Source organism: Symphalangus syndactylus, chromosome 21, assembly GCF_028878055.3.
Source record: "Symphalangus syndactylus isolate Jambi chromosome 21, NHGRI_mSymSyn1-v2.1_pri, whole genome shotgun sequence".
In the NCBI taxonomy this organism is placed as follows: domain Eukaryota; kingdom Metazoa; phylum Chordata; class Mammalia; order Primates; family Hylobatidae; genus Symphalangus; species Symphalangus syndactylus.
In genome coordinates, this window is record NC_072443.2 from 38,276,525 (window position 1) to 38,297,724 (window position 21,200).

Below are 21,200 nucleotides of genomic sequence, written 5' to 3' on the forward strand. Positions count from 1 at the left end.
ATGAAGTTTAGAAGAATTCTTTCACTATTTAAATCAGCTCTTCTGTCTCACTAAAGCATGATAGAGGGTAAAATGAAGAGAAATGAAAGACTAACTACATTTTGCTTAGACCACTACATCGTCTGCTCAGTCTATGGCTTTCCTATTTTGTTCCACACTCCTGGAATTCTCACAATGGGATTCAAAGCTCACCTAGAAGCCACTCTTAGACAATAAAGGACACAGTCCCCTTTGGAGTTGTTGCTGCCACTTCTCTTGTGTCAAAGATCTACAAACTTTGTGGCTGTGAAGTAGGACTTTATGAACACACAACAAGAAAGTATATTTTGTGAATATACTGCAACCGGACATTACCCACCTTACATGAATTTGACATGGAATATGAATTTTCCCTCAATTCAGCTGATAAGATTGTAAGAGCAAAGGCATACCACTGTCAGAAAATAGATTTACCCTGCACCCCCAATTGTAATTCCCTTTCTAGAAATCTACAGAAAAAATAGGATATAATCAGACATTTTGTAAGATGTTGTCCAGATTCTGAAATGCATTAAAATCAAACTGAACATAACTTGTTCCACTTGGTCCTGAAAATTACATTCTGTAGCTTCTAGACATCAAACTTAGTTCTGGTTTTGATGTGACCACTGATTATTTAGGTAACACTAAGCAAGGTACTGAACCTTACAGAGCCTCAATTTTTCCATTTCTCATTTGGGGAGAATGACACCTGTGTGTTCTTATTTATTGATTGATGAGATGAAATTATATCATAAGCTACTGAAAAAAATGGTGTTATATATATTTTGGGTCAGTCACTTTTACCTTTACAGCAGCATGACCAATGATTGGCAAACTAGTCAAAGTCTACTTCACCCCTCCTGGGTAGAAGGCAACATGGAAAGGGTATTTTCCATCATTTGGCAGTAAGGGCCTAGCTCTACCCATGTTCTTCCCCAGGCAAGCCCTTTTCTCCCATAATCAAAGGGCAACATTTCAATATTTAATCTTTAAATCAAATATGGCATTCTCAAATTTGATTTAACCAATGTCTAAACTTCACTGAGCTTTCAGCTGAGCCACTAACTCCCTCTTTCACTGTCAAGCTTCCATGGAACACTCTTTAACCACAAAATTTTGTACAATGGTACCTAGTGAGCTCAAATGACTTCCTCACTGATCAACAATTATTAGTCTGTAAGGAGTTTATACTACAGAACATCACTCTGGTGTGTCAGGCTCAGCTCTCATAGACTTAACTAAGCATAAAATGTGCTTTACAAATAAAATGCTTACAAAAGTTAACAAAGAAGCGGATGACTTACATTCATCCTGTGTTTTATATCAACCTTGGAATTCAAAGTTCCATACTTAATGGAAATGGGGAAAGCTTAGCGAGGGTTCAGAGCAAAGGCCTAAGAACTTTCCTTCCTTGTTTGCCCAAAATATTAAAGAGATAATTTGATAATGGTCATTAGTAAGATGATGTGTTAATAGATGTTCCTTACCTATAACTCAGATTAAACATTTAAAAAGGGTGTTTATGAAGTATGAGGGATTGAGTTTAGTTATAAAATTCTTACATACTTCAGGAGATGTTAAATCCTCATATGAAATACTCTGATGTCCCAATGTAAGTTTTATGAGATACATTTGATCTCTATTTATCTGTGACAATTTAGTTAACATGCTACTAACTAGGTAGCAGTATAGTGAACAGGTGAACCAGAAGACAGGTGAAACAGAAGAGTTCTAAGCTTTGGCTTCTCATAAAAGTTAAAAATGAACCGTAGAGCTTCTCTTGAAATACTCTTTCATAAAATGTATATGTATGATTCAATGACTGAGACATCTCACATGCTAAGTTGACTACTGTCATAGGGAACCAACCTCATGTGAACTGTTTGATTCCATTATTGATCAGTCTTTATCAATGCTTGGCAGAGGTCAAGGAAGTAAGTCTAACACCTATAAAACAAATAAGTCATTTCCTTGTTTGCTTTTGAAAATGCCATTTACTGATTTTATTTTTCTTTACAGTTGTTAGCAGCTGTACACGGTCATATTATAATTGTCACATAACAACCTTAATTCAGGGACACATCTTTTGAAACAATGTATTATTCAGCAACTTTGGGTAAACATGCAATTTAGGAGTGGAAAAGATGCACACAGAGACAAGTAATCATAGATACAAAGCATGGTGAATTTCTGTGCCATGCACTTCACACCCCAACTCATCTCGCAGGGAAACTAGAGAAGGGGCAGAACCATTTCTATTATGATAATTCACAAAGGGAGGCCATATAGACATGCATGCAAAGTCTCTCCCCACCTCTCCATTTACATGCCAGGATTTCAACTCTGCGACACTGAGTCCCTTCATTTAGCCAATTAGTCCTTCCAGCTTCATGTAATGCACGCCAAAAAGAAGGAGAAATAGAAGTGCTGACGTTCACTGCTTTGAAAGTTGCTATTCTAATGCCAAAGCTGCCTCTTGAGCAATTTCCAGAATGTATTAACATGGGAGCAAAGCGCTATTCCTAAAGACAGGGATCACATTATGCAGGGAAGCCCCGTTCAACATGTCACAATTGCACAGAAACTCCATCCCCTGCACGATCTTACAGTTGTAGTTAGCATGGGCTCAAGTTTATGGTCTTTACTTAGGTGAAACTTAGGAGGTCTTCCTAAAGAAAAGAAGCAATTTAAAAATATCTAGTAAGCAAGGCATGGCACATCTTTTGTACCATGGCATTGACCAAGTCCTTTTACTGTCATTCTGAAGAAAGCTGGTCAAGGTGCAAAGCAAACCAGCCTCTCAGTTTAGGACAGAGTGAAGGATTCTTCAGTTTCTTTCTTTCTTTCTTTCTTTCTTTCTTTCTTTCTTTCTTTCTTTCTTTCTTCCTTTCTTTCTTTCTTTCTTTCTTTCTTTCTTTCTTTCTTTCTTTTTCTTTCTTCTTTCTTTCTTTCCTTCTTAAATCAATTAAGTCTAGGTTCAATTTTAATTATTTTAATTTGGCAGACATCCCTACAATTTTCCCTCCATATTAAGGACCAAGTTGAAAACCATTACATAATTGTGTAGCTGTGTATCTGAATGCCCTCTTATGCATGTGATTCTGATACTTAGCAGGCAATAAGGTGTCGCTCTGAAATTCGCAAAACCATTAATTCTTCAGCCAACCACGCTGTTTACAGTTGAAGCAGTGATAGAGATTTTAATATCATCTTCTCCCTTACTCTTGGCAATGGATTTACAAAAGCCAGTTCGTGTCAGCCTGGCCCTCTACAAATTTAGCCGTTCTTTGCTTAACTCATGACATTTGCAAGAGATGACTGGACAAGTCCCCCACTGAGGCAGCATAGCAGAGGCGAAGGGGCACTTAAAGTCCTATTTCTTCTACACGTTGTCTCTGCTTACTTCGACCACGTCTGTCTTCTAGGTCTCCTTTTCCCAATACACAAAAATTTGAATACTGGCTGAGACGATCCTGCAGGGTTCCTTCTAGCCCTTTTTTGCTTTTTACTTTTTTACTCTAAAAAGCTCAAAATGACTTCTTTCTCTGTCTTTGGCTTCTATAATTTATAATTTTGGCTCAATCTTCTCCCTTCATTTATTTCCTCAATATTTCCTTTTGTAACTCTTAAATATGCTGTCCCTCAAAGAACCATCTTAAGGCCATAGTTTTTTCTTCTTATACCCATGCATCTGAAGGGGTAATGCACTCATCCATCTTTTCTCATAATCTACCTCTTTTAGTTAGGGTTAACTAAGTTAGTTAACTTAGATAACACTTTCTCTTCAGAATCTCTCTAATTAGATGGCTGCTAGCCCTTCAAAACCCAAATAATAAAAAGCATTCTCTCCTTCCTTTTAAATCATTCTGCTATACAAATTCTATATAACCACAATCTAATATATCCAATGCCTCAATCTTCTGCTAAACGTTCATATTTTAATATATTGCTTCTCATATACAGCCACTTATCAAATCTAGAAATTTTCTTATGATGATATTAACTCAAATATACCTTTTTAAACTAATATTCTTGGCCAGCTCCTAATCACATTGTACCTAGGATATGAAAATTGCCTCCTCAGCCGGGTGCGGTGGCTCACGCCTGTAATCCCAGCACTTTGGGAGGCTGAGGTGGGTGGATCATGAGGTCAGGAGATCCAGACCATCCTGGCTAACACGGTGAAACCCCATCTCTACTAAAAATACAAAAAATTAGCCGGGTGTGGTGGCAGGCGCCTGTAGTCCCAGTTACTTGGGAGATTGAGGCAGGAGAATGGTGTGAACCTGGAGGCGGAGCTTGCAGTGAGCCGAGATAGCGCCACTGCACTCCTGCCTGGGAGACAGAGCAAGACTCCGTCTCAAAAAAAAAAAAAAAAATTGCCTCCTCACTCCAAACATATTCTCAATGGTTTGACTGTCACAGTTACCTCTTTAGTCCTCCAGTGGCTTTCTACCCTACTTCAGCTCAATTGTGAATTCTAGACTCCCAGCACTGAAAGCCCCCTGCAGGTTTGCTTGTCTAACCTGTCAGCATCCGGTGCCACTAAGGCCCACCTTAATCCACACAGCAAGTTGCTTTTGTCTTCTGGCTTCTTTCCACTGAGAATACACTCTCTCCATCTCTGAACTTTTTCCACATAAGCCTGCATCTACAGAATAATCCCTCATGCACTGAAGAACATCTTTCCTTCATTCAAATGATAACTTAAACCTCACTTATGCCAGAGAGATTTCCAAGATGATTACCAGCCAACTGTTAACCCTCTAAAACAAAGTAAGAACCACTCCACCCACCTTTCCACACATTTCAGAAAAAAACTGTATTTTCAATTGTGTATTGTAGTTGTTTATAAATTATTTTGATGGCAGCAAAATACGGTATTTAATACAGTTTGATTATTTATTGCCTTGCAACTTTAAAGTCTTGATTTCAAATTGGTATAAAAAACAAAAATGAAAAAAGTCCTGTTTGTTACTTTAATATATATAAAGCCATTTAAGTCTCCTGCTTTTTGAGAACTGTCAACCGCTATGCACATGATAGGTATCACTAAACACACACTTGTTGAATTGAATTGAGGAGGAACCATCTTAAACAGTTTACTCACAGAGGAGGAAGGAATTAGAAGACTATGAACATAAATATTCCATAGCAGCATCTGAGTGTAACAAGAAATAATACCAAAATGAGAGTTTCCCAAATTTCTCTCACCCTCTTGATTGTTTAATACTATATTCATAAAACTATATTTTTAAAAACAGCTTTGATTTTAAAACGTTAAATTTACACACCAAGAAGTAGACACTAGCAAAGTCTCATAGTCTGATTTATTTCTCTGTAATATATCTGTCTTGAGAACATCAGCAGGAATACACCAAAGAAATATGTCCCTCACGGGATCAACTATATAAAAAGACAGAACACATCATCAGCACAAAAATCATTATCCATCTAATTTCTCCCATACTAGACGGCTCCGGTGAGCCCCTCGATCATTACTGACTAGGGTTAAGATAGAGCTTAATGGATTAATTAAGCCAAAGCAGGACTGCAATGCAGACCGAAGAGGAGAAGGTCCTGACACGGATGAGACAACAACTCTGTTCCTCTTTTATTCAAATGTGCAAGACTTGCCCACCCCCAAGTACTACACATTTATACTGTAAAAAGTCTCCAAAAATAAGATTTGGTGTCTGCTGTCTGGGTCTTCCCCTCAGCACTCACCAACATCTAATACTTGGGTGTTAATCAAAATGTATCGTGTAATAAGAAATTAAATGTTAAGACTTTCTTTTTCTTCGGAAACGTGGAGAATGATTGTTAACAGAGGTAAAGCAATAGAGGGAGAGCACTCGTTTTGGCAATCAAGGAGCACCAACTGAGGGAGAGGTTATTGTTTGAATGTCAATGTGACTCTGAGAGAGGGCCAGGGACACAGAATATTCACAAAGAGCTGAAAGGAAGAAGTGCCCACAGCCATAAAGTCATGGGACTGGGGGGCACACCCAAAGGCATCTGTCGTAATGGAAACCTTGAGATTTGTTCATTTAAAGGGGATTTTGAAATTCAAGTGTAAAAAGAGAACAAGATAATCCAAAGGGCACAATTCGGGGCCTTTTTCTTCTTGTAAAAAGAAGAGAAAATAGAGAGAATCCCCCATACCCCCCAACAAAGTACTGTACCATACTGGCAGTTTACTCTCACTTTTACGAACCAAATCAACATATTAATGACTTAAAAACCACGTTCACAATGGGGACAATCAGACTCTATCAGACACAACATTAAATACGCAGGTATTAAAAGAAAAAAATGCAAACTACCAAGAAATACCTCACTCCGGAAATGGTGAGGCTGACGAAAGCAGACTATGTCATTAATATCAAGCACACCAGACAAGCATCTATGGAGCTAGACTGGGAGGGACAAGCCGCATTTGCACCAAAGAGGAAGTGCCCTGAAGGGGCCCAGAAGTAGGGAACTGGGTAGATTTTAGTCTTTTTCTTTTTTTGGTGGGTGGGGGGAATGACAGAAACCTGGCAGGCTCCTCTGGAAGTCTGGCTGGCCCCACCACGTTGAGTCCCAGTGTCTAAGTAAGTAATAGAAATGAAAAGACACCTATCTCAATGGTTGCCCTGAAAGAGTTTTAAAAGCAAGTACAAGTCCCCAGGCCCTAGTAGAATACAAAAAATTTCATTTGTGATTCTTGCATCAGGGAAAAAACTTGTGCTAAGTTCAAACAATAGGATACCTCTCAAAAAGATATGACTTCTCACTAGAGAGAAAGAATCAAATTCTGGAGTGGGAACTGTTTTTTACCTGAGTGATCTTTTAGTCATTTTGTAAATGAGGAAACTGAGGACTTGCCAATGGTCACAGAAGTTAATTGTGTAGTTGGCAATTCTAGCAGTAATGAATTGACAGATAGATTTGGGGCTATGAGGAATCCAGTGGAATTTGGTCCTTCAAGGCCTTTTATTTAAATTATATATATATATATATATATATATATATATACAAAAAAAATATGGGGGGGAGAGATCTATAGATATAGATAAGTATGTATAAAATATATTGCTGGGTAGTAAAAATAGTACCGGTGTTGTAGCATTTTCACTACCATGGTCAAGAAGCCACTGACTGGATTCATTTGTTCAGTGAACAAACATTTACTGAACTCTGTGTGCAAGTATTATAAAATAAAAAATGTAAGATTAGACATAGTTTGTGCTGTTTCAAAAAGAGTTAACAATATAGTTGTTTTACATCTACAATACAACCTCTTAAATAATCAAGTAGTCAAACTAATTCCTATTGGATTAATACAAATCATAATCATTAATTTTGAATCTTGAGAGAAGGCATAAACTCTGCATTATATTTTAGTTTGACACTAGAAATAATCTGGAACTTTTCTGGTACCCCACATCTAAAGATTGGATTTCAGCTATTCTGTGCATTTGGATGTTTTTTTCCCTTCAGAATCCATCCTAAATTCAATGCCCTAACTCGGTAGCTCAGAAACAGAGCTCTCTAGGCATTGCTGCTCTCCTTCTGCCCACTCTCTGAGAGGGTATTGAGGTCGAGGATGGGGATGAAACTAGGAATAAGGCAGAGAACATTGCTAAGTCATGCTTCTTTCAGATCTAACACGTTTGTAGTCGGCACCCTGGCCCTCCATATCCATGGGTTCTATATCCGCAAATGGAAAATATTTGGAAAAGAAAATACCCTCCGATAAAATATAATGATACAACAATGAAAAATAACACAAAGAAACAGTGCAGTATAACAGCTATTTACATAGACCTTACATTGCATTAGGTATTATAAGTAATTTAGAGATGATTTAAAGTACATGGAAAGATGTGCATGGGTTATATGCAAATACTATCCCATTTTATATTAGGGACTTGAACATTTGTTGATTTTGGTATCTGTGTGGTGGGTTGGGGTGGGATGGGGTGTCCTGGAACTAGTGCCCTGCTGATTGGATATCAAGGGATGACTGTACTTAATCTCCAAGTCATTTCCCTTACAGTTACATTTTAGTATATGGAAAAGCACAATGATTTCCTTTGAGATGAATAAAAATTGAGTAGCTAAAACCTAATGAATACAATTAGTTTAAGTAACCTGGTTATGGAGAAAAATCACTAGTAGTAAAGAAGTGATCATATTACCCAAGCATTTCTCTTAAAAAGAAGAAAGGAGAAAGGTAACATGTGAGTGCCTACTACATTTCAGTACTATGCTAGGTTCTTTACACAAATTATCTCATTTAATTCTCATAAACATCTTCCAGAGCAGAGATTATTTCCATTTCTTCTGGTAAAGAAACTGAGGCACAGCAAGATTGTGTTTTGACCAGACATACAAAGCTAGAAAGCAATTTATGGCACTCATATTTGGATCCAAGTTTGTCCATCTACAAAGCCTATAAGCCTGCTAAGGGAGAAACCCAAAAATGAAACAACAATGAATGCCACTGGCAGTCTTTTTAATGAATATCTACTATATGATGCTAAGTTATGTGCAGAATTAATTCAAACATAAACACACATTTTCTGCCACCTTGATGTTTAAATATATGAGCATGAGCAAACTAACATTTGGATCCCCAAATAGAATATTAATGTAGAAAATTCAAATCACTCATGCATTGTTTTTAATTTTAGAAGACAATTTACCTGATGTTGCAAAGTTATCATGCAAAAATTAATGCTAAAAACATAAAAAATACCCCCTCAACTCTTTCAGTGCCAGGAAAACATCATGCACTACTCCTACAAAAACCTGGCACAGTGAATTCCCTGTTAATTGCCAGTAGATCGGGTTTTATCCTTAAAAATATTTAAAGGTGAGCACACAGTCTGCTTCATTTTTACTCTAGGGTTGGCATTCTCACTGCCTCTACTTACCTTGTTTTCTATAAAGTGTGGAAAGGTAAACAAGTGAATTTTTCTCTCATATATGAAGGCCTAGACGTAGGGAAAAGTTGTTTAAATGAAAATATGGAGTTTCTCCTCGTGGTAAGCTGGGGCATTTGGAGAGTCCCCTCCTCCCTGTGCCCCTCCATCCACATAAACATACACCCCAGTTCACGTTCTAGTTTCACACGGGATAGGAAAAGAAAACGAAAAACAGAAGAAGCAGGAAAAAGTACAGAAGAAGAAGAAGGAGGAAGGATAGGAAGAGGGTCTAAGGAAGTAGTGTAGTCCTCCAGAGTGCTCCAGAAAGTGAAACGATGAAAACGGTGAGCCTCAAGAGCAAGGCACCTCCCAGGTCTCCATGGATGGAGAGTCTCTATCAGCTCCAGAACTAAAACCCTCAGTAGGCAGGATGGTGCTAAAAGAAGAAAAACTCTGGAAGGGAGTCAGAGACGGATATTGCAGAGCTTTCTAGCCCCTTCTACATTACGTATAAAAACGATTATTCAAGAAATAATGTAATTTTCCAGAGCATGTTCAAATGCAAGATAAAGGTGCATTCTAAGATTAAATGTACTATGACAGCTAATGATTCATTAGGTTAAAGTTATTTATTATTTACAATTATTTTCTATCTATGACATTGTAGTCTTTCACTGATACTTGATAATCAAGAGTTGACAAAATACCATTTGAACTGCTTTGTTAAAGAACAAAAAAAGACGGATTAAGGTAGACAGGAAGTGTATCCACCAGCAATAAAAAGGACACATGACTCATATCCCAATATGAATGACAAAAATATCTATAGTGAGATCCTAAAGTTCTGGGTATTTGTCTAATTTTTCCACAATCAGAACCAAAGGTAAAAACAGCATTGATAGCTACTGCAGTTTGGTCTGTTTAACAGACCAAATGCTGGGATTTCAAAGATTCATGGCTGGGATTCCAAAGATTTGTCCATGTTGGAAACAGCATTCACAGTAGCTTTTCGGTCAAGTGGCACAAAGGAGTGCAAGGGTAGAAAAGGAAACATTAGCACCAAAAATCTCTAGTCATCTTTTACCACCTTGACATGGGTTAGCTGAAGGCCATGGAGAATAACGGATTTGCAGTTGTCTCTTTCTTATACAGACAGCAGAGAGGGGGGAAAACCACACACTTATATTTTGCTAATGTAAAAGTCCCAGTGGAAACATTAGCACTCAAAGACATTAATGTGGATTTGGGACACTCCCTGAAGGATTTTGATTCCATTAGAAAAAAAAAAAAGACAGTGACAGATATAATCCTGCTTTGATATGTTTAATGCCATTTAAAGAGAAACTGTACCCATTTACCTCAGGCCAGGACACCAAGAGTTCAAAAAGTGAAATATCATTTCTCAGTGCGAAGAAAAAGCTTGGAAAATATTATGTGAAAATTAATTTGGCATGCTTCTTTGAAATTTTAGATTTCTGGGATGAGCAAATGGGTACAGTTTTCTTTTAACTGTTTTTGAACACCATGTGTTGAGAAGAAAACAACAGAATGGCAATTGCTCATCCAAAATGCTAACTTGTGGCATGGCACAGTCAAGATGGCCTGCCACAGCCAAAAAGCAGGTGTGTGCTATGCCTCTCACTTCAGTAGCATGCACGCCACATGTCCCTGCATTCGGCAACCTCTTGCATTTGCTTTTGGAACCTTTCTGAGGGGGACAGTAAACATGACTCAACAGAATGTCTAGCTGAGGAGGGACTGGCTCTCTGAGCCTGCTGTGAGACAGACTTTTTGAGGAAGAACCAAAGGAAAACTGGAATAATGTATTTATTTTGGAATTCTTTGCTATCACTTCCTGTGACCCAACACCAAGGTGACTGGTTCCAGATCATTTTGTGTGGATGAAATTTAGCATCTAATCAGGTCGGAGAGTAATGGTGAAGCTTTTGTGTGACTGGAGAGGACACACTAAATCAGCTACCTCATTTGGACTGAGGTCACAGTTAATGTAGCTGGTACAGATCATACGAACCTAACCTAAAAGCTTAGAGTAATAAACTCCTCAACCCTCCGGTCCATGGATAAGCTTGAAACAGGGTGTACAAAACTATTTGGTGTGCTGGGATGCCAAAGCTTCTTCAGTCTGACATTATGAATCTGATAATATGTTATTCTAGGAATTAAAATAGTTATACATAGATATAGGTCCTTTTCAACTACACAACAGTCCTATGAGGGAGACGAGGAAACAAAAAAAAAAGGATTTTCCTTCTGCCCTGTAAGAAGCCTGATAAAGAGGCCAAGTTAAAAGTCATGACCACGTCTAAACTCAAGTCAGGAACCACTTGGAATGAAATCCCAGGATATCTGTGCTGTAGGAATAGACAAGGTCTGAAGATAAAGAAGTAGATGAGAATCAAAATTACTATTTTAGAAGACAGAAGTGGGACACCTCTACTTTATTCTATACTTTTAATAAATACATCAATAATAATTTATTAAAAACCTACTATGTGCAAATGTCAAGAGTGGGGAAGAATGAAACCTACAAGTAATAAACTGGAAAAAAAAACATCCTTAAGCTTTTCTGATGTAACTGAGTGATGTTCTCTGCTTCTGAGTAGAAATTTATGGATTCAGAAAAGGTAATTTCTTTCCAAACACTCACATGCCATTGTTAATTTCACTCATTCAAATCACAACATTTACTACTATACCTTTTATTTCTGATGGCACATTCTAGGTGTTGAGGGCGATACAACTGTGTGTAAGTACAGTCTCTGTATTTATTAAGCTTACTGTGCTGTGGCAGGAGGAATGAGACATATAAACATGCTCTAGTATAAGACAGTATGTAATCAGTGCCACAGGAGACATACAAATAAGTGCTTTAGCAGTTCGGAAGAAGCAAGTCCTCCTGGCTATAGAAGCACCCCTCCATAGACATACTGAAATGACTCAATGCACAGAAAGGAAGGATCTGTACAACTTTAAGTCAACTTACAAATGACGTGCATTAGGGAACTGGAGGGTTAGCTAGGCTGTGAGGGGAGGGATGTGCTCACTGTGTCCACAGCTCCTCTCACACTGGGTCACCCCATAATTAATGTTTATCAAAAACATGCATGGATAAAAGTGGAAGTCAATTGAATGATAGACCAGGTCAATGGGTCTGCGTTAGTTATAGATATTTTAGATGATTATTAACACCCTGCTAGATGTTGGCATTATAAGAACATAATTTTCTTCCCATACTAATGTAAAAAGTTCAGTTTTTTTACCCATTCCAGAGTGATGGGAAGTAAAATTCAGGGCTTCATCCTTCCAAATGAGGGAAATACTTGGCCTGTGCAAAATGCTCTTGGTATGGGTATCAAAATGTCTTTCAAAACAGCAAAAAATATATTTCCTGATAGTCCCTAAGGAGTATGAGTTGGAATCCGTGTTCTCTAGATGTGACGATGGAATTCGGGAGAGGCAGGTATGCTAGGATCCATATAAGAAGAAAGGTTCCCATGTAGTGGGAAATAGAATTTGAATGTCCTGGCTTCTAGGTCTGGGTTCTTCCTACAAAAACATCTTTTTCATTTTGTATTCCTCTTGGACACTCTAGTCCTTTTACCTCATGAAGAGTAGCCTTCTAAAGTTGGTGTGTGTGTGTGTGTGTGTGTGTGTGTGTGTGTGTGTGCGTGTGTATCTTTCTAAGAGAGAGGATAGCCTTACTGATGTGCTTTTGTAAAGGATTGAAGGTTGTCTGGATCCTCAAATAATGCAATTGAAAAAATACGGTTTCTCTGATTCAATGGTGCTTACATTTGGGCAGCGTTTTCTTTTTCCATTCTCAAATACGGTATTTGAGACAATCTGCCCACAATAAAAAGGTTTTAGAGCATCAAAAGTGTAGGCGAACCAAATCAGAATTAATCTCTGTGAAAACAGCGACTCAGGCGCACGGAAAAAGTTTAGGAAAAAATCCAGGTGGGAGGCAATCCCATAGAAAGGTGTCTGGCATCTTTCCTGATGCAAAGTGAGGTGGAGTAGGACACATATGGAAGAGGGATGAAGGGTTCTAGCTATCCATATGATCCCTTGTCTCACCAATGCTCACACAACTTGGGACTGTGTTATCAGGGGGACATTTGATTTATCATGTAGCCCATGTATCCTATTGTATGTATGATCCGGAGAGGTTAATAAAGGGAAGTCTAAGCTTAACTGTGACTAAAATGAGATGGCAAACAGCCATTCACTCAAACAAGACTGACCAGATTAATCTGTGGAGTATGCAGCAGCGTTTCCTTTTATTATCATATTAAAAGCTGTGCATTTTATTGGAAAATAATTAACTCTTTAAAAAAAAAAAAACCTTGCACAGCATAGCAGCAAAAGGGAGGAAGATAACAGAGATCACTTCTGAACACCTGGTACACGTTTGGCACTGTTTTTCTTTATGCATGGATTTCTTTACATATGTTATCTCATTTGATCTTCATACCAACTACCAATGATTGATATTTTGCCCATTTTTTTTGTATAAGAATCCTAAGGTTCAGAGAAGTTACGTGAATATCCTTTGGTCACACAGCTAGAAGGGACTAAGCTGGAATTCAAATTGGAGCAGTAGGACACAAAGCCTGTGCTCCTCACCATGCCTTGCCAGGCCAGATTTCATGTGCTTTTCATGGCATGAAATCAGTGTTGGGGGAATTCTGCCCAGCATCTCTGGTTAGCAGAGTGAATTGCTTTTATCATTTGCCAACATGTCACAGAAAAAAACAAAACAACAAAAAAATTAAAACTCCTGGCTCTAGATTTCCTATCAACCTGAAGTTTGGCTTGGTTACATATTATTTGAATATCTGACAATCTTATAAAAAGTCTAACGAGAATAAAAAAATTCTTCATTTATGCTAGCTCCTATGTTAGCTAAAAATCTCTCCTATTCCTACATAACAATGTGCCTGGGGAACTCTCTCACTGCCAGAAACTCATCTGAAAATGCTGAAAAGTCAGAATTTGGGGCCTATATACTAACTAATGTTACCAGCTGTGAGTCAGCTTGAACATCAGTAATATGATATTTCCCGCTACAATTTGATTTGGTTAAAATGTGTTTGAAGTTCACCCTTTTATTAACTGGAATTACCACCTCCTGTAACTGGAGGGCCTCTGAGAATAGGCTGCTGGTGCAATCCACCTTCCCACCCGCCATCGGTGCATTTCCTGGCAACAAATACCATTAAATTGATAACTACAGAAATAGGTCAAAATGTCTTTTCAATAGTTGCTAATATTCCTCTAATGCTCCATAGCCTCCCTTTGATTCTCGTGCTAACATTTTTTTTTGATGATTGCAGGAGCAACAACTGTTAAAGAGAAATGACCAGAAGGAAGGAAAGCTGGCTGGGGTGGACGGAGGTGCTCTTAGGAGTTCCCCTAACTAGCAGACAGAAAAGCTAGGTCTCCCTAGAGGCCCAAGGGCCCCAAACTCAGCTCTGCTGTTGTGTTTGGTGACCTAGAAGAAAACCTGTGTCCCATCTGAGCCTCGATACTCTCATCTGTAAAAAGAGGAGACTCGAGATGACTGATTATTCAAATTTGCAAAATGCCCAGAGTTCACAGGAGGTAGAAGCCCTGACTTATCACAAAACATTTAGGTTTTAAATTTGTTTATAGTACTCTTATAATGTTACCTCTTAGGACCTTGGCTATCCAAGGTAGAAACTTATTTTCATACAAAAAAAGTAATATTGTGTTATATTTTCGTAAGAGAGACCCTTTGCTATCATACTGGGTTTTATTCACTATGTAAACCTGTATTTCCTCCCTCTCTTTCCCCCAGGAACGAAGTTTGCTTTTCTGAGTTCGCATCACATGTGTGATTACAGCAAAGACAGAAGTTTGAGGCTGCAGAGAGCCATGATTGTGGCACTATACTCCAGCCTGGGTGATTGAGACAGACTTCAACCCTTATAAAACAAAAAAGAAAGGGGTGGGGTGAGTATAGCCACACTGGGAACATAGCTGATTCTGAGCCTGCAGGAAGAAAAGTCCCCTTGTTAAAAAAGGTTTTCCAGCACTTCTTCTGAGATGCAAACATACCACGGAGGGGTTAAGCCATTCATGCCTTGATGCTGTAACCACTTCAACTCCAAGAGAGTTATCTCAGTTGTAAAGCAGTTTTGAACTGGAGCTGGAGGGAGGGATAGGGATAATTCTGGAACAGGGGAAGCTGAAGGAAGGAATCAGATTAACTAACACAAGGACCCTAGGCTCTGCTGGCAGAGGAGAAGATGAAGTGGGTGACAAGGACTGAAAAGAACCCAGTCTCTATTGCAGTTTTTGCCCCGGGCCTTGTCTGGAGCTGGTGAACCACTAAAAAAATCCCTTGAGAGATGCCACGGTTTATCAAAAATGCCTTTGGCTCTTCTGTTGCTCCATGGTTGTGCTGTTGCTCAACAGGAGGTCAGCAAACTACAGCCTACTTGGTTGAGGTGAGAGTAGCTTAATCTCCTATAATTAAAACTCACAAAGACTATCTCTCCATCAGATCCCTTCTGTTTTCCTTCCTTTCCTAGAGGAGGGAGGAAAAAATGTGTGAAAGTAAGGGCAAAGAAGAAGGAGGAGGAAGAGGTAGAAGAAATTAACCCTTCCTCAGCTTCCGAGTGAGTTAGGCTTTGTGTTAGGTAAGCATCTCTCTAGATCCTTCCAACAGCCCTGAAGATATTATTAGTAATAGGAAGTATTTTATAGGCTTGAAGCAGCTAACTAGAGCTCAAGGTGGCCAGTCAGGCTCCTTGTTACACAGCACTCTTTTTCTCAGCTCCTATAAAATATTTATTTATATATATATATTTCTTTTTCTTCTCCTCCTCCTTTCACTCATGGGTGCTTGAAAACAGGTTTAGGAGCCAGTCATGTGGAATTTATCTTTCAGGAATGTCGAACACCCCTTGAGTTATCCAAAGCATACCTGACTAGGAGTCAGGAGGCCTACATTTTCTGGATTAAGGCTTGGTCCTAACAAACTGTCAGCGTGGACAGGCCCATCCATCTCTGGGGTCTGCTCCAGGCCTTACAATTCTGTAATTCACACTCATCAATGTGGTGGCAGGCATTAGTGTGTATGTACAAAACTCAGCAAGAAGTAGTCTCCTTAGATGCTATACGTAGACTGAAGCAAGGAACTGCCTCCTGCTAATGCCAATTGTGTTTTGAATAAGAAGAATAAAAGGATTGATCTGAGCTGAAAGCAGAAGGGAAGATGAAGGGAAGGCCGCAGAACACATAGCCAGCAGTGGCCTTGGTGGGGGTCTGAGAGAGGCAGAAGCCCAGGGCCAGAGCTGAGAGATCAGCTTGTTTTTAGCATACACGGATGTGTTTGATCACATGATGGTTGGGAGGTACCTAGGCTAAGATAATCTTAATGTTAGGTGCTCATTTTAAAACCTCAATTTAATGACTGAAGCCTATTTTAATGATCCAATAAAGGCCAAAGCCCTCACTACTATGATACAACTATTTCTCCCTAGTATTCACTCCTTGCCAAAAAAACAAAACAAAACAAAACAAAACAAAAAAAAAACTTGGCTGAGACAGCTATAGAGTTTCTGATTACAAAACAAGATCACCTTGATCATAATCATCTCAAGGTGCTTGGAGGAAAGAAGGAGAGATGAGTTCTTCTGAACCACATTATGTGGACAGGAATCTTCAAAGAGTTTAATGGAGGAATTAACTTTTGAGGAATTGAAAAAGGGATCATTTTCAGTAAGAGAAAAAATTACTGATACATTCAACTGGTATGCTAGGGAAAGATAAATTCTAGGCAAGATCAGCTCTATAATTTGTGGGGCTCAAGGAAAAATTAAAAAATGTAGGGCTCCTTATTAAAAAATTATTAAGAATTTCAGGACGGCAACAGAAGCACATTAAGCCAGGCATAGGGCCCGTCCAAACATGGGACCTTGTGCCACTGCACAGGTTGTATACCCATGAAGCTGGCCCTAGTTTAAGTTATTGTTTTTACCAAGGTATTCCAGTCCCAGAGCTACCAAGACCCAAATGGAAAAGCACGCACCACAACTCTCAAAACTCTCAGTTAACCCTGTCTCCCTACGGTAAGGACACAACTGAATTCTGCAACAAGGATCAGAAAATCCTGGGGTCTGCCAACATATTTGATAGATTGCAACTGCACTGGCTTCTGCGACATTTGTCACAGTCACTAATCCGTGCTTCTGTCACAACCTAAGGATGCCCAGGATATCAATGTCTGGGAATTCAAACATATTTTCTAAAAACACAAATTTATTTAAAAACAACAACAAAACAAGCAGAAGTCACTAAAAAGAAGCTGAGTCCCCTGGATGAAAGTCTGCTCTTAATCTCTTTCTGGCTTTACCTTGAGTAGGTCTTGGGTGTATGCACACAGGTTCAGAAGTGCAGGTGAATTACCACAATAACTCTTTTCAGTTAGAGAAAAAATAGCAGAAACAGAAGAATCTGGTCATAGCCTAGCAGAAACTCCCTCATTTCACCAACAGTATGCTTGCTCCCTTTCTTATTATGCTAAGTTGAAGTGATGACTTCACTCTCCATGGAAGCTAAGTTTCTCTTTCCTGGATGCTTGGAATGGGCCTGGTGAAAAGCTACTAGAGGGTAACATCATGTCTAAAAAATGTATGAATGTATGAAAAAAGGAGAGATTTAAAGAGCTCAGACCAACATCAAAAGAATAACAGCAGTCCAAAGTGAAATGAATGTGGCCTCTTTTCCAATGATCTTAGGGACTTTATATATACTTAGCCTACTTCTTGAGTGGATAGACCAGTAGCTTGGCAGATGCCCAGGATGTTTGTACAGGTTGAAACTTAATTCTGTCCTTTCTATATATCTTTGTCCCATTAAAGAAAAATATCTAATATAGAGAACCAGTTCACTCCTACAGCCAGAATTATACTTTGACACTAGACCAATTGCTATATCCTTGATTTAGGATTTTTTTAAAAGATATCTATTGGCAAAGCTAATCTTTTATTTGGCTTAATAGGTTTGTACTGCTGCTCTGCATAAGGCCATTAGGGTCCATAAGTAGATGGAAATGTGTTTGAATCTCTATAATCATGCTTAGATTTCAAAAGTCTTCCATCTCACAGAGGTGACGTAGGCTCAGTCATCATTTTCAAGTGTTTTAACAAATGGTAATTAGCAGAGAAGGTCTTCCTTTTTTTTTAAAAAAAAGGTGACTGACCTTCACAACGGATGCACACATAAAACTCTGATTCATTTATTTTAAAATCATTCTTCCCTGCTGTAAATAGATAGCTACAATATATACATTAATATATGTGTGCACAATCAGCCTTAGCAATACTGCTGTGAAGTAGATGAGGAGAGATGGTTTTCTATTTATTTGACAAATACACTATTACACAGATAGGTTAAGCGATTTGTCCTGTAAGGAAGGGTGGAGCTGGGGGAAAAAAAAATCCTCCCACATCTGCTCTTACATTATACCACTATGGAATTGGGTATCCTTTATTGTTTTTGAGTGACTTGATCTAAATAATGGGTAATGTAATTTTCCTGAAAAAAATTTCACTATTTCTCTCATTCCCTCTTACTTTCTTCTTCTCTCTGCTTCTCCTCTGAGATTATTATAAACTATTGATAAATGTGGTTGCTCTAAATTTATACTTGCTCTTCATGGGCTTTGATGGGTTTCAGCTCCTAAAGAGAGCATAGGGGAGAAAAAAAGCTTATTTCTGAAAGGTAAAAGGATAGATAACGCTGGGACAGTTTATTTGAATTAATGTCACTATAAAGTTGATACTGGTACGAGTGATGTCTTGGACCCTTCTCTCACAAGAGCTAGTCCAAAGGCTCTGAACTGATACCATGGGAAGGAAGAGCTTTTTTGAGGCAGAACCTGCTCATCAACACTCTGCTCTTCTCCTGCGATATCAGACAAAAGCTAGAGCTTTCTGTGCACCTTCCTGTTGAACTGCTTTAACTTGGAACTATTCTCTACATTAGGGCTGTCCTCTCTGAGTCCCTGACCTTAGATGGTCTTTCTCTATTTTGGCACATATTTGCATATCACTTATGGTGACATATTTGATAAATAATGGGCCTCACTGTTTTTTGGCCAGGGAAAAACTATTTTGCTATTATTTTAACTCTTTATTTTCTCTTTTGTCGATTATTTGTGTGACTAAAAAGATTTCTTGCCTCTTGTCATGCTTTTGGTTACTGTTTCCCAATGTCATCTGGTAAATGCTTAGAAAATACAATTTTATTTTGATAAATTCTAAACAAAACATAATTATGAAGAAAAACCAAGAGAGACAAGCATATAATGAATTTTGAAGCTAAATATAATAAATAGTTCTGAATTTTCTGCCACTCTGGCTCACTTAGAATGTAACATTGCTGACAAATTAGTTATTCATGCTGTTTTTTAAAAATCAGGGGCAAAATTATAAGTTTCATTTCTCCTGATAGGAGTTATAACCCCTGCAGCATGATAGCACTTGAGTAATGTTTGCTATGTGAAACTGGCTTCGGTGATTTCTCCTAAAGGAAACTGCACTATCAAAACCTTCATCAAGGCTGCTTCTGTTTAAGACCCACTGCACTACGAATGTCCCTGTACCCGTCAGAACCTTGGCTGGCTGTCATCCCATCAAGTACCTCGTCTGCAGTTGCCACTCAGACATGTAAAGTGTGTGTTTGGGGACGATGTGCGGTGGAATGGGAAGGGATACAGAGCTCTGTTGTACCACTACATTTATTGTAAGGAACTACTTACGCGGCAACTGCTTTGCTCTTTTATATTCTAGGCAACACACTGGTGAATATAATTCATAATGAACATATTCAACATTTTTTCCATCAGTTCAATACATTATTCATAAATATTAGAGATGGAAAGACCTGGAAGATTACTGAGTCCAAACCTCCTTTTTGTAACTCCCTTTTCCCTAACTGTTGATGGTAGCTCAAAAAATGTAAACCAAAACCAAAACAAAAAAGCACCACCAACAAAACAAAATAAACCAAACAAACAAATAAAATACAAACACACAAGGAAAGCAACAAATTTACAAATTTTATAAGTAAAGTGAAAAGCTGCAAAGCCCGTGTTTGGTGGGGGCAGGATTTACACTGATGGAGCTCGCTGAAGACTAGGAGTATGGATGACTCTCTGCTTTGAAGACAGGCCAAGGGAGGGAAATGTCAGTTTCCCCCTTTTAGATAACAATTCAAGGTAAAGCCCAAGAGGCAATACCAAGTTCTTGGCCAAGTGTTAACTATCCATCTCTACAGCCTGTTGTGGACTCAGGACTCAGGCACTCTTCTCTTCATTTAGAACTTGAGATATTAATGCTAATGAGAAAAAGAAAAACAAATACATGAATAGAGAGTGAAAACTACTAGAGAATGCTCCCTGGGATTATCTGTACTATCAAGATAGGAAAACTTTGCAGATGCTACTGTCTCTCTAGAGGAATAAATGCTTGCATTTTAATATTCTCAGCAGCTGGTTCCTGTTGAATGCCATCAGGATGATTCAGCCACCCACCAGGAACACCAGTAACAGCAAGTGCACACACAGAAATCTGCAAAACTTTCTTCTCTTGATGCCAACACCATTACCCTGGCAAAGTCAAAATCCTTTATTGAATTACCAGTTCTACTAAATGTGACCTTGTTCCCCTCACAAATACCAGCTTATTCTCAAATAAATGGAACTTCTGGCTGATTAAAATGCAACATTCCTTCTGACTTGAGCACACCCTGCTGTCAGTCTCTCCTCTGCCATGTTCATGTGATCTACCTCTTTTTCGTTTTCTTGCTATCCACTGAAACCTTGAAGGACTGGCAAGATCCATACATACTCAGAGTCCACTTTGTATGTTGCTCTGCTAACAGCTAAACCCATACGTTTAATGTTATATCTCTACCCTTACATGTCTCAAGTTATTTTATCATTTCCATTTTTTAGACATTTTCTATTTCCACAGAATGTGTTTGTATGTCAGGAAAAACAGAAATGTGTAGCTGAACTGCATTTACCATTGACCTCATTAATACAGAATTACCATGCCATATTCAAGCTAGATAAAAATGCTATACTTGCCCCCTTCTTCAAATTTAGACCAGATTACACACTAAAGGGAAGAAAATGCCAAAGATGACAGCTAGCTATCAAAAAGATCTCACCGTCTCATTTTCAGGTCTCCAAAGTAAAATCTAAGG

The 21,200-nt window shown here is 38.5% G+C and overlaps 1 protein-coding gene across 21 annotated transcripts in view; it reads right to left on the bottom strand.

Moving 5' to 3' along the window:
• ZBTB20 (zinc finger and BTB domain containing 20) overlaps positions 1-21,200 on the bottom strand; it is an 833,136-nt gene that overhangs the window by 106,806 nt on the left and 705,130 nt on the right. The gene's annotated exons all lie outside the window — the stretch shown is intronic.